The 14,608-nt window shown below is 46.5% G+C and overlaps 1 long non-coding RNA gene across 1 annotated transcript; it reads left to right on the top strand.

Annotated features, from left to right (window-relative positions):
• The first annotated feature begins 12,337 nt into the window (after positions 1-12,337).
• On the top strand, positions 12,338-12,972 carry LOC134935176 (uncharacterized). Its single transcript, XR_010179960.1, has 3 exons — positions 12,338-12,459; positions 12,596-12,725; positions 12,859-12,972. It is a non-coding gene; the product is annotated as an uncharacterized LOC134935176 (long non-coding RNA).
• Positions 12,973-14,608: the final 1,636 nt, after the last annotated feature.

Raw genomic sequence — 14,608 nt, 5'->3', positions numbered from 1 at the left:
CACAGACGCTGACACACAAATGCTGACACACAGACACATAGATGCTGATACACTGATGCTGACACACTGACAGCAGATGCTGATACATGGACGCTGATACACTGACACACAGACGGTAACACACAGACAACCAGATGTTGACACATGGATGCTGACACATGGAAGCTGACACACTGATACACAGACAGAAATACACAGAAGCTGACATGCAGACACACTGACACAGAGATGCTGGCACACAGATGCTGATAGACACTGACACACAGATGCTGATAGACACTGACACACAGATGCACTGACACACTGATGCTGACACACAGACAGACACTGACACCCTGACTCTGACACACAGGCACTGACACACTGTAGCTGACACACAGTTGCTTACAAACAGACACACAGATGGATAATGACCCACAGATGCTTACACACTGGCACACAGACAAATGCTGACACACAGACACACAGATGCTGTCACACAGACACACTGACACACAGACAGATGCTGACACACTGATGATGACATACTGACACACAGGTAGATGTTGACGCACTGATGCTGACACACTGACACACATATGCTGATGCACTGACACACAGACAATGACACACTGATGCTGACACACAGACAGATGCTGACACATGGACAGTGACACACAGATAGATGCTGACATACTGATGCTGACACACAGACAGCTGCTGGCACATGGACGCTGACACTGGCACACAGATTGACACTGATACACAGATGCACTGACACACAAATGCTGACACACAATGACTTATAATGACATACAGATGCTGACACAGAGGTGCTGACATACAGACACACAGGTGTTGACATACAGACATTAAGGCATGGATGCTGACACACTGACACATAGATGCTGACACACAGACACTGACACACAGACACTAACACACTAACAGATGCTGACACACTGACATGTATGCACAGACACTGACACATAGTTACACATATACTGACACACTGACACTGAAACACTGATACACAGGTACTGACATATCACATACAGACAGATGTTGACACATGTACACTGACACATGGATGCTGACACACTGCCACATAGTTGCTGACACACAGATGCTGACATTAACAGATGCTGACAGACACACTGACACACAAACAGATGCTGACACATGCATGCGAACAGTGACACATAGATGCTGACACACAGACACACAGACGATGACATACAGACGCTAACACACTACGATAACTGACATACTGACACCCAGATGCTGACACACTGATGCTGACAAACAGATGCTGACACACTGACCATTTCACCTTCCCATGATGTGTATCCCCTGCAGGATGGGGGAGGAATGCAAACAACAGCTGTTGGGTGTGAGGGAGAGAGTGCAAGCCACAGCCGCCAGATGGAAAGGGGAGGAGTTTTGCGGGATGCGCAATCACTGCTGGCCACAGTGAGCAGGACTCTGGGGAATTAAAAAAATGTCAGTGCTTGACGTGCCATATGACATACCGTTGCATACCGACACACTTTGAGAAAGAACTGCTGTAACTATATAACGATACACACAGTCTTCACCATGGGGGTGAGTACTGCACCAGGGTGTACTTTCAGGAGGTGACACCAAAATGCTGGCTCCAGTACAGTGACAGTGAGCCAAGTGCTGCATTGTGACATTCTGATGTAGTGCCCATCTCCTGTCAATGAGAATCAGCAGTGCAGCCAAAGTCTCTGGGGGCAGCCCAGCATATCCAGGAATGCTATGCATGACCCCAAAGGGATTAAAAACGGGAAGGGGGCATGAGACCATGGCCCTTTTCAGGGGGCTATATTTTGCACACCAGGTTGGGGATGCCTCTGATAATACAATACGCTTGTACCCGGTACTAACTCATAAATTTAGTATATAAACGCAGGCGTGGCTGGGCGTTCGCTGGGCGGGTGTGTGACGTCAAAAGCCGTCCCTCCATCGTTAGAATCAACGCACACGGAGAGTAACTACAGGGCTGGTCTTGTTTTGCACAAAATTATTTTGCAGGCGCTCTGCTGCACAAGCGTTCGCACTTCTGCAAAGAGAAAATACACTCCCAGTGGGTGGCGACAATGCGTTTGCACAGCTGCTAAAAGTAGCCAGCGTGTGATCAACTCGGAATGACCCCCATTGTCCCTAGTGACTTGTCATTTTTGTGTATTATATCTGACTTTTGGTTGAAACCCTATGAGCTTAATATATTTCAGGCATTTCCAACTTCAAATACAGTAGGCTGTGACCTGCTTTCATGTATTAAAATTAAAACTAACAGTGATCTGCCACACCTTCCACCATCATTCCTATTTTTATGTAAAAGTGTGTTCATCTGGGTTGTCATGATTATGTTATGGATCACAAGATATTAGGCAACATGTATATGTTTTATGTCTTTATGTATATTAAGTGTATATCTTTTTTTTTTTTTAAATGTATTTATTAAGAATAAGTTCACACATAGAAGAGTACAATATTCTGAAAGTACATAATGTCACAAAAACCACTGAGGTAATAAAATACAAAACAGACAATACAGGCAGAAAAAGAACTGAACAAATAGAAAAAGAAGCCAAGACAGTTACTGCAAGTGTAGAAAAGGAGCAGTGTAAACAATATCACATGTGGACTAGAAAGGCGGAGATCTTCGTGTAAGCAATTCCGTGTTATACCATGTAGTGAGTCTAATGACTTTACGTATGAGATCTCTGGTGGGTAAAGGGAGAGTGATAATGTAGGGCAGCCAGATAGCAAAGAATTTGGAAGAGCGAGTTTCCGTATCCAATAAACACTCTACCCAGTCCATCTGATAAAGGTAGGATAATCGGGGGAGCATAAAGGCCAGTACTCACGGCCCGATGCAGGAGAGATGTGTGCTGAGCGAACCACTCAGCACACATCTCCCCTGGCGCTCAGCACAGCGCGATCTGTGCTGAGCGTGCGGGGGGAGACGGGGGGGCGCTCATTTCACCCAGCAGGTGAAGTGAGCGACCCGCTAGATTGGCCTGCATGCAGGCCAATCTAGCACCAGCGATATCGATGCGCGGGGCTGCGCATCGCTATCGCTGTTAGGGCTACACACAGAGCGATCTTGCTGAAAATCTAAGCAATCTAGTCAGATTGCTTAGATTATCGCTCCGTGTGTACCCCCCTTAAGTGTAATGGACATAGGCTCTCTATGTACCCACTGGGACAAAATAGTTTTCTTTGTGGCTGCAAAAATCACAATTCAGGCGCTGTATGTTTTTAAAAATGTATAAATTCAATTCGTTTTTATTAGTGATGAGCGGGTTCGGTTCCTCGGAATCCGAACCCGCCCGAACTTCACCTTTTTTTTACACGGGTCCGAGCGACTCGGATCCTCCCGCCTTGCTCGGTTAACCCGAGCGCGCCCGAACGTCATCATCCCGCTGTCGGATTCTCGCGAGACTCGGATTCTATATAAGGAGCCGCGCGTCGCCGCCATTTTTCACACGTGCATTGAGATTGATAGGGAGAGGACGAGGCTGGCGTCCTCTCCGTTGTATTAGAAAAAAAAAAAACTGAGTGACTTAGTTTTAATTGTGGGGAGGATTGGGGACGGGGAGCAGCTGTTAGGGAGTACAGTGCAGGGTTTTGAGTTTAATCCGTTGTTTCTCTGCCTGAAAAAAAACGCTCCACCATATCTGTGCTCACTCAGTGTGCTGCACTGCTGCATGATATATCTGTGCTGAGTGCACTGCTCACACTGCCTAATTGTGGGGACTGGGGAGCAGTTATAGCAGGAGTACAGTGCACAGTTTTGCTGACAGTGACCACCAGTCCAGTATACGTTTGTCTGCCTGAAAAACACTGTGGTGTTTTTTTTTTCTTTCTTCATGCTAGTTTGTTTAGCAGTCTGCTGACAGTGTCCACCAGGTCTGTTATACAGTATATTATATATATAATTAAGCACTAAGCAGCAGTACGGTAGGCCACGGCTGTACCTACCTCTGTGTCGTCAGTGCACTCGTCGTCCATAAGTATAAGTAATACTATACTATCCATCCATCTACATTGTATACCTGTGGTGTTTTTTTTTTCTTTCTTCATAGTCATACTAGTTTGTTTAGCAGTCTGCTGACAGTGTCCACCAGGTCCGTTATACAGTATATCATATATATAAGCACTAAGCAGCAGTACGGTAGGCCACGGCTGTACCTACCTCTGTGTCGTCACTCGTCGTCCATAAGTATAAGTAATACTATACTATCCATCCATCTACATTGTATACCTGTGGTGTTTTTTTTTCTTTCTTCATACTAGTTTAGCAGTCTGCTGACACTGTCCACCAGGTCCGTTATACAGTATAATATCATATATATAAGCACTAAGCAGCAGTACGGTAGGCCACGGCTGTACCTACCTCTGTGTCGTCACTCGTCGTCCATAAGTATAAGTAATACTATACTATCCATCCATCTACATTGTATACCTGTGGTGTTTTTTTTTTCTTTCTTCATACTAGTTTAGCAGTCTGCTGACACTGTCCACCAGGTCCGTTATACAGTATAATATCATATATATAAGCACTAAGCAGCAGTACGGTAGGCCACGGCTGTACCTACCTCTGTGTCGTCACTCGTCGTCCATAAGTATAAGTAATACTATACTATCCATCTATCTACATTGTATACCTATGGTGTTTTTTTTTCTTTCTTCATACTAGTTTAGCAGTCTGCTGACACTGTCCACCAGGTCCGTTATACAGTATAATATCATATATATAAGCACTAAGCAGCAGTACGGTAGGCCACGGCTGTACCTACCTCTGTGTCGTCACTCGTCGTCCATAAGTATAAGTAATACTATACTATCCATCCATCTACATTGTATACCTGTGGTGTTTTTTTTTTCTTTCTTCATACTAGTTTGTTTAGCAGTCTGCTGACAGTGTCCACCAGGTCCGTTATACAGTATATCATATATATAAGCACTAAGCAGCAGTACGGTAGGCCACGGCTGTACCTACCTCTGTGTCGTCAGTGCACTCGTCGTCCATAAGTATAAGTAATACTATATTATCCATCCATCTACATTGTATACCTGTGGTGTTTTTTTTTCTTTCTTCATACTAGTTTGTTTAGCAGTCTGCTGACAGTGTCCACCAGGTCCGTTATACAGTATATCATATATATAAGCACTAAGCAGCAGTACGGTAGGCCTCGGCTGTACCTACCTCTGTGTCGTCAGTCGTCGTCCATAAGTATAAGTAATACTATACTATCCATCCATCTACATTGTATACCTGTGGTGGCTTTTAGTTGTGCGCAAAATATGGAGAACAAAAATGTGGAGGTTAAAAAAATAGGGAAAGATCAAGATCCACTTCCACCTCGTGCTGAAGCTGCTGCCACTAGTCATGGCCGAGACGATGAAATGCCATCAACGTCGTCTGCCAAGGCCGATGCCCAATGTCATAGTACAGAGCATGTAAAATCCAAAACACAAAAGATCAGTAAAAAAATGACCCAAAAATCAAAATTAAAAGCGTCTGAGGAGAAGCGTAAACTTGCCAATATGCCATTTACGACACGGAGTGGCAAGGAACGGCTGAGGCCCTGGCCTATGTTCATGGCTAGTGGTTCAGCTTCACATGAGGATGGAAGCACTCATCCTCTCGCTAGAAAAAAGAAAAGACTTGCGGCAAAAGCATAGCAAAGAACTGTGCGTTCTTCGAAATCCCAAATCCCAAAGGAGAGTCGAATTGTGTCGGTTGCGATGCCTGACCTTCCCAACACTGGACGGGAAGAGCTTGCGCCTTCCACCATTTGCACGCCCCCTGCAAGTGTTGAAAGGAGCACCCGCAGTCCAGTTCCTGATAGTGAAATTGAAGATGTCAGTGTTGAAGTACACCAGGATGAGGATATGGGTGTTGCTTGGGCTAGGGAGGAAATTGACAAGGAGGATTCTGATGGTGAGGTGGTTTGTTTAAGTCAGGCACCCGGGGAGACACCTGTTGTCCGTGGGAGGAATATGGCCATTGACATGCCTGGTGAAAATACCAAAAAAATCAGCTCTTCAGTGTGGAAGTATTTCAACAGAAATGCGGACAACAGGTGTCAAGCCGTGTGTTGCCTTTGTCAAGCTGTAATAAGTAGGGGTAAGGACGTTAACCACCTCGGAACATCCTCCCTTATACGTCACCTGCAGCGCATTCATAATAAGTCAGTGACAAGTTCAAAAACTTTGGGCGACAGCGGAAGCAGTCCACTGACCAGTAAATCCCTTCCTCTTGTAACCAAGCTCGCGCAAACCACACCACCAACTCCCTCAGTGTCAATTTCCTCCTTACCCAGGAAAGCCAATAGTCCTGCAGGCCATGTCACTGGCAAGTCTGACGAGTCCTCTCCTGCCTGGGATTCCTCCGATGCATCCTTGAGTGTAATGCCTACTGCTGCTGGCGCTGCTGTTGTTGCTGCTGGGAGTCGATCGTCATCCCAGAGGGGAAGTCGGAAGACCACTTGTACTACTTCCAGTAAGCAATTGACTGTCCAACAGTCCTTTGCGAGGAAGATGAAATATCACAGCAGTCATCCTGCTGCAAAGCGGATAACTGAGGCCTTGACAATTATGTTGGTGTTAGACGTGCGTCCGGTATCCGCCGTTAGTTCACAGGGAACTAGACAATTTATTGAGGCAGTGTGCCCCCGTTACCAAATACCATCTAGGTTCCACTTCTCTAGGCAGGCGATACCGAGAATGTACACGGACGTCAGAAAAAGACTCACCAGTGTCCTAAAAAATGCAGTTGTACCCAATGTCCACTTAACCACGGACATGTGGACAAGTGGAGCAGGGCAGACTCAGGACTATATGACTGTGACAGCCCACTGGGTAGATGTATTGCCTCCCGCTGCAAGAACAGCAGCGGCGGCACCAGTAACAGGATCTCGCAAACGCCAACTCGTTCCTAGGCAGGCTACGCTTTGTATCACCGCTTTCCAGAATACGCACACAGCTGAAAACCTCTTACGGCAACTGAGGAAGATCATCGCAGAATGGCTTACCCCAATTGGACTCTCCTGGGGATTTGTGACATCGGACAACGCCAGCAATATTGTGCGCGCATTACATCTGGGCAAATTCCAGCACGTCCCATGTTTTGCACATACCTTGAATTTGGTGGTGCAGAATAATTTTAAAAACGACAGGGGCGTGCAAGAGATGCTGTCGGTGGCCAGAAGAATTGCGGGCCACTTTCGGCGTGCTGGCACCGCGTACAGAAGACTGGAGCACCACCAAAAAAACCTGAACCTGCCCTGCCATCATCTGAAGCAAGAGGTGGTAACGAGGTGGAATTCAACCCTCTATATGCTTCAGAGGATGGAGGAGCAGCAAAAGGCCATTCAAGCCTATACATCTGGCCACGATATAGGCAAAGGAGGTGGAATGCACCTGTCTCAAGCGCAGTGGAGAATGATTTCAACGTTGTGCAAGGTTCTGCTGCCCTTTGAACTTGCCACACGTGAAGTCAGTTCAGACACTGCCAGCCTGAGTCAGGTCATTCCCCTCATTAGGCTTTTGCAGAAGAAGCTGGAGGCATTGAAGGAGGAGCTAAAACAGAGCGATTCCGCTAGGCATGTGGGACTTGTGGATGGAGCCCTTCATTCGCTTAACCAGGATTCACGTGTGGTCAATCTGTTGAAATCAGAGCACTACATTTTGGCCACCGTGCTCGATCCTAGATTTAAAACCTATGTTGGATCTCTCTTTCCGGCAGACACAAGTCTGCAGGGGTTCAAAGAACTGCTGGTGAGAAAATTGTCAAGTCAAGCGGAACGCGACCTGTCAACATCTCCTCCTTCACATTCTCCCGCAACTGGGGGTGCGAGGAAAAGGCTCAGAATTCCGAGCCCACCCGCTGGCGGTGATGCAGGGCAGTCTGGAGCGACTGCTGATGCTGACATCTGGTCCGGACTGAAGGACCTGCCAACGATTACTGACATGTCGTCTACTGTCACTGCATATGATTCTCTCACCATTGAAAGAATGGTGGAGGATTATATGAGTGACCGCATCCAAGTAGGCACGTCAGACAGTCCGTACGTATACTGGCAGGGAAAAGAGGCAATTTTGAGGCCCTTGCACAATCTGGCTTTATTCTACCTAAGTTGCCCTCCCTCCAGTGTGTACTCCGAAAGAGTGTTTAGTGCCGCCGCTCACCTTGTCAGCAATCGGCGTACGAGGTTACTTCCAGAAAATGTGGAGAAGATGATGTTCATTAAAATGAATTATAATCAATTACTCCATGGAGACATTCACCAGCAGCAATTGCCTCCAGAAAGTACACGGGGATCTGAGATGGTAGATTCCAGTGGGGACCAATTAATAATCTGTGAGGAGGGGGATGTACACAGTGAAAGGGGTGATGAATCGGACGATGATGATGAGGTGGACATCTTGCCTCTGTAGAGCCAGTTTGTGCAAGGAGAGATTGATTGCTTCTTTTTTGGTGGGGGCCCAAACCAACCAGTCATTTCAGTCACAGTCGTGTGGCAGACCCTGTCGCTGAAATGATGGGTTGGTTAAAGTGTGCATGTCCTGTTTATACAACATAAGGGTGGGTGGGAGGGCCCAAGGACAATTCCATCTTGCACCTCTTTTTTCTTTCATTTTTCTTTGCGTCATGTGCTGTTTGGGGAGTATTTTTTAGAAGGGCCATCCTGCCTGACACTGCAGTGCCACTCCTAGATGGGCCAAGTGTTTGTGTCGTCCACTAGGGTCGCTTATCTTACTCACACAGCTACCTCATTGCGCCTCTTTTTTTTTTTCTTTGCGTCATGTGCTGTTTGGGGAGTAGTTTTTGGAAGGGCCATCCTGCCTGACACTGCAGTGCCACTCCTAGATGGGCCAGGTGTTTGTGTCGGCCACTTGGGTCGCTTATCTTACTCACACAGCTACCTCATTGCGCCTCTTTTTTTTCTTCTTTGCGTCATGTGCTGTTTGGGGAGTAGTTTTTGGAAGGGCCATCCTGCCTGACACTGCAGTGCCACTCCTAGATGGGCCAGGTGTTTGTGTCGGCCACTTGGGTCGCTTATCTTACTCACACAGCTACCTCATTGCGCCTCTTTTTTTATTTGCGTCATGTGCTGTTTGGGGAGTATTTTTTGGAAGGGCCATCCTGCCTGACACTGCAGTGCCACTCCTAGATGGGCCAGGTGTTTGTGTCAGCCACTTGTGTCGCTCAGCTTAGCCATCCAGCGACCTCGGTGCAAATTTTAGGACTAAAAATAATATTGTGAGGTGTGAGGTGCTCAGAATAGACTGAAAATGAGTGGAAATTATGGTTATTGAGGTTAATAATACTATGGGATCAAAATGACCCCCAAATTCTATGATTTAAGCTGTTTTTTAGGGTTTTTTGTAAAAAACACCCGAATCCAAAACACACCCGAATCCGACAAAAAAAATTCGGTGAGGTTTTGCCAAAACGCGTTCGAACCCAAAACACGGCCACGGAACTGAACCCAAAACCAAAACACAAAACCCGAAAAATTTCAGGTGCACATCCCTAGTTTTTATACTATGAGCTGCAAAAAAAACAGTCCAGCTGTGTCTGTGTGCACACAGCTATTTTAATTAGTGATGATGAAAAGCCACAGCCCAACTGGCTGTTTTGCGGGATCTTGCGCTGCACTCAGCGGTGTGTGGTGCTGTCTCTCAGCCGTCTATGTCCGCTCAACAGAGCACGGGAAGCTGGAGCCGCTTGTATACGGACGGCTGTGCAGATCTGACTCTCCCCGTCAGCTGGTTGGCCGCGTCCTCGTTGCAGAAGACCCAGCTGGTGGTTTCTGATTTAAGGAGTCACATTTGGCCGTCCTTGGTTTCCAGCTTATGGACCAGATCACCATCAGTTGTAGGAATTTGTAGAATGATCAGCAAATTCTCCCTCTCTTTCTTTGTGGCTGCAGCTACACGTGCCAACAATAATTTGGTACCTTTGGATAATGAGGAGGACTGAGTATCATATTGGTTCCAAAAGGCCCAAGCCAGGGTGGTAGTAAAGGGGATATTCAAATTTACATTGATATAGGGGTATATTCAATTGGTGTAGAATCCCTTATTTTGTCGGAAAATGGCCCATTTTCGACAAATAAACACTGTTGAATCGCTTTCGACAATTCAATAAGCCACTTTTCGACAAAATTATTGTCGAATCCATTCCGTCATTTGACTTTTCGACATTTGAGTGTCCGTAATGGTTAAAAACCGGGTATTCGACAAAACTATTTTCAATTGAAGATTGTCGAATCAGTGTCAGTGGTTTTCGATGTGACTTTTGAAATTTCACTTCGACAAGTTTTTTCTGTCGTGAGCTGATAAGAAATTTTTTATACTTTCATTTTTTTTACTTTTTTTTCATTTCTTCTAGCATACATATTTATATTTTTAGTAATTATCTTATTGGGTTTTGTATTTATGACCCACATTATTATATTTTGATTTTTTCGGAATATCTTTTTCTTTACTGAGCTGAGGGAAGGAATGTACCCATGATTCCCCATTTTCCCAGGATACACTTCACCAAAGCCACTCCTATTTTTGAGACTTCCGAGAAAAGAGCAGCCATTACAGTCAGCTGCACTGGCGTTTCTATAATGAGTGCAGTGTGTGCAGTGCACACGGGCCCCTGAGTCCAGAGGGGGCCCCCACCGCACACACTGCACTCATTTTCTGAATACTCACCCCTACGGAGTCCCGCGGCGACGTCCACGACAGTGTTAAAAACTCTGTGAAAATGGCCCAGCGGCCATTTTCACGGAGTTCTGCGCATGCGCAGTAGAGAAATCTCAGGGTAAATGGCCGCCGCACCATTTTCCCGGAGATCTGCCCATGTACAGTAGAGTCTGAGCGCTCTAGTGCTGCTGTCAGAGAGGAGGGGGTCCGAATGGCGGAGGCTGCACCCGGGCCTCCTCCTGTCTTAAAACGCCCCTGGTCAGCTGTCTTGTGGAATCGTTTTTTTTAAACTTATAGTTATATTTTTTTACACTGACTACAATAATGGAGCCTTGTCTGACCAGATTGTGATGTTCATGATCCAGGATAGTGTGGAGGAGGAACATGATCTTGAAGATCAGGATCGTGGTCAGCAAATGTCTGCATTGGGTGAGTCAGTGTGTGCATCATTTCCACGTCCATGCCAGTATTGCACTAGGCGTGCACTGGAGGATCTCTCTGAGTTTGAGGTGATACAAAATTATCGCTTATCGGCTCGTGAAATATATTCGCTGTACGATCTGTTGGAGCCTGACCTGGAACCTCGGGCATGGACAAATCACGCAGTCAGTGGTTTCCAGAAATTGCTGGCTACGTTACATTTTTTGGCGTCAGGCACATTCCAGCCTACTATGTCTCAAACATGCGGTTTTTCACAGCCGACACTGTTGCGCTGTTTAACCAAGGTCATTAAGGCGTTCCGCAAATTAACGACCCAGTTTATTAAATTACCAGATACGGACAGCGAATGGAATGAGATTGAAATTGGCTTTTATGATGAATTTAAATTCCCCAATGTTCTGTGCGCGATTGACTGTACGCATGTGCAATTCAGACCGCCCAGGAATTCGGAAGAATGTTTTCGGAACCGAAAACGCTTCCATCCCATGAATGTTCAGGTGGTTTGTGACGAAAAAATGATTTTTACCAATATTTTTGTGGGATATCCTGGGTCATCTCACGACTCCTTCATCCTAAGCCAGTCATCGCTGTTTCATGAATTTGAGATAGGAAAAATGCCGGATGGCTGGCTGTTAGGTAAGTATAATTGGGGATTTATATTTTTTTTATATTAACCACCATTTTTTTCCCCCATAGACGATGCGGGTTACCCTAACAAACCTTGGCTCTTAACCTCATTGTCTAATGCTATAGGTGAAGCCCAAAAACTGTACCAAGAGGCACATATTACATCGCGGGGAGTAATTGAGCATGCCTTCGGTGTACTTAAAAGCCGGTTTCCAAGTTTAGACTCTTCCGGTGGTGCTCTTTTATACTCCCCAGCGAAGGTTTGCGGCATAGTTAATGCATGTTGTATCCTACACAACATTTGTGTCGCAAACCGTTTGCCGGTGACTATTCGTCGCAGGGCTTTCTGCGACGGGAACTATTCTTCTACTCCACCTGTGGGTATGGATGAAGGAGATGAAGAAAGCAGCCATCTAATCAGGACATACCTGATGTCAGTGTTACCTGTGTGTTGTTGCCTGCAGCTGCGCTTCTTCTTTTTCAGGAGGGATGTCATGCTATGAAGTACCTTGCAACTAATACTATTTCTCTCTTCCACAGGTTTCACGGAGTTGCCCTTCAAGTACCCTCTCCTGTGTAAAGTGATGCTACAGTCCATCCTCTACCATGATGGCCTACTTGTGATGTGGACCTTCCCACCACCGCCTTGTTACCAAAGATACCATCCAGGTGAGATGCTGGATACCAACCTCCCTGATGTCAGTGTTACCTGTGTGTTGTTGCCTGCACCTGCTGTTCATCTTTTTCAGGAGGAATGTGATGCTTTGAAGTACCTTGTAAATAATACTATATTTCTCTTTCACAGGTTTCATGGAGTAGCCCATCCAAGTACCCTCTCTGGTGTAAAGTGATGCTAAAGTACCCTTTCTACCATGATGACATACTTGTGATGTGGACCTTCCCACCACTGTGTTGTTACCAAAGATACCATCCAGGTGAGATGCTGGACCCCAACCTCCCTGATGTCAGTGTTACCTGTGTGTTGTTGCCTGCACCTGCTGTTCTTCTTTTTCAGGAGGGGTGTGATGCTTTGAAGTACCTTCTAAATGAATACTTTCTCTCTTTCAGGACAGTGGAGCCAAGACCCTCACTCCCGCTACCATGCCGGCCCACCACAAGACCTTCAATACCCAGACATCCCTTAAATGCCCACTTGTAAATTACATTTGCTATATTTTAAAGAAAAACACAAAACTTCTAAATTTAAAATTTTAGTGAAGAAAATTAAACAGTTGTATTTTTTATAGTTCATAAAAAATACATTTTTGTAATAAAAAAAAGAAGTGTTTGTTCTTCTTCATATATTCCTTGTTCTTGTGTAGATATCTGGAAAAAAAAAGAAAATCAGACTTAAGTAAAGGGCACTGTAATGATATCACGTTCACATTCCTTTCCCAAGAACATTTGTGGAACCACACAGCCCAGCCAAAACCCATTGCTGGACTGTGTGGCTCCACAAGTGCAGGCGGGTCAAGGTGGAGGAGTCGTGAGGTCAGTGGTCTGTACTGTGACCTGCCTCGACTTATGGAACCACACAGTCCAGACAAAACCCATTGCTGGACTGTGTGGCTCCACAAGTGCAGACGGGTCAAGGTGGAGGAGTCGTGGGATCAGTGGTCTGTACTGTGACCCGCCTCCACTTGTGGAACCACACAGCTCAGCCAAAACCCATTGCTGGACTGTATGGCTCCACAAGTGCAGGCGGGTCAAGGTTTGTGTAGGTGTGTGTAAAGTTAACCATGCCATTACTCACTATTGTAAAGTCAAGTAGAACAACGCTGTCCAGAGGTGGACTGGCCCGGGGGGCAGGGTGCCATGTGCCTCCCGGGCCACGCTACTGCCAAGGGTCACGGGCCACCCCCCACCTTCCACTACACCTGCGGTGGCCAACCCACGGCTCTCGAGCCGCATGCGGCTCTTTCTATCTCCGCATGCGGCTCGAAAGCTCCCACGGCGCCTCCCGCTGCGCTAGTCTGTAGTGCCCGGCGCCGGCCTGTGAGCCAATCAGAGTTCGCAGACCAGCAACCAATCAGGAGTCTTAGCTGCCGGTCCACAAACTCTGATTGGCTCACGGACCAGAAGCCTAATTACAGAGAATCAACGCCACCGAAGAGTGGAGACTGAGGGGCAGGGGAGGCGCACACTGCACTCTCCTCCCCTCACAAGCAGCAGACTGAGCAGAGCAACAGCGCGGCGGTGAGCAGCACTTGTGGGGGCGCAGTGTTGTGACATGTGTATCTTACACTGGGGGCATATCTGGCACTGGGGGGGACGTGTATCTTGCACTGCGGGCATATCTGGCACTGGGGGCACATCTGGCACTGGGGGGGACATGTGTTTCTGGCATTGGTGGCATATCTGGCACTGGGGGGACATGTATCTGGCACTGGGGGCATATCTGGCACTGGGGGGACATGTGTTTCTGGCACTGGGGGCATATCTGGCACTGGGAGGGACGTGTATCTGGCACTGGGGAAACTTGTAGCTGGCAGTGGGTGCATATCTGGAAAAAAAAACAGAAAGGAACCAGCGCTGTCTGTAAATGTAAAATCAAATATCTAGGACGGTTTGCTTCATAAAAAATACAATCTAATTACATATACTGTATATACACAATGATTAAAAAACACTAGTAATAAAAAAGTGCAAATTGCAGATGGGTATGTATGAAAAAGTCTCCCATTGGATCTCTAAAGAGTCCACTCATAAATTGATACACAGTGATCAGCAAATTGGTAGGCTAGGACACTTTCAATTGAATGCAGTCACTAAAGTGATGAAGTGTTTACCAGCGTGTTTCACTGGTAAATATGAGCCC

This window comes from Pseudophryne corroboree, chromosome 6, assembly GCF_028390025.1.
Source record: "Pseudophryne corroboree isolate aPseCor3 chromosome 6, aPseCor3.hap2, whole genome shotgun sequence".
NCBI lineage: Eukaryota > Metazoa > Chordata > Amphibia > Anura > Myobatrachidae > Pseudophryne > Pseudophryne corroboree.
Note: the sequence above shows the minus strand (reverse complement) of the source record. Positions and strands in the feature narration are given on the sequence as shown.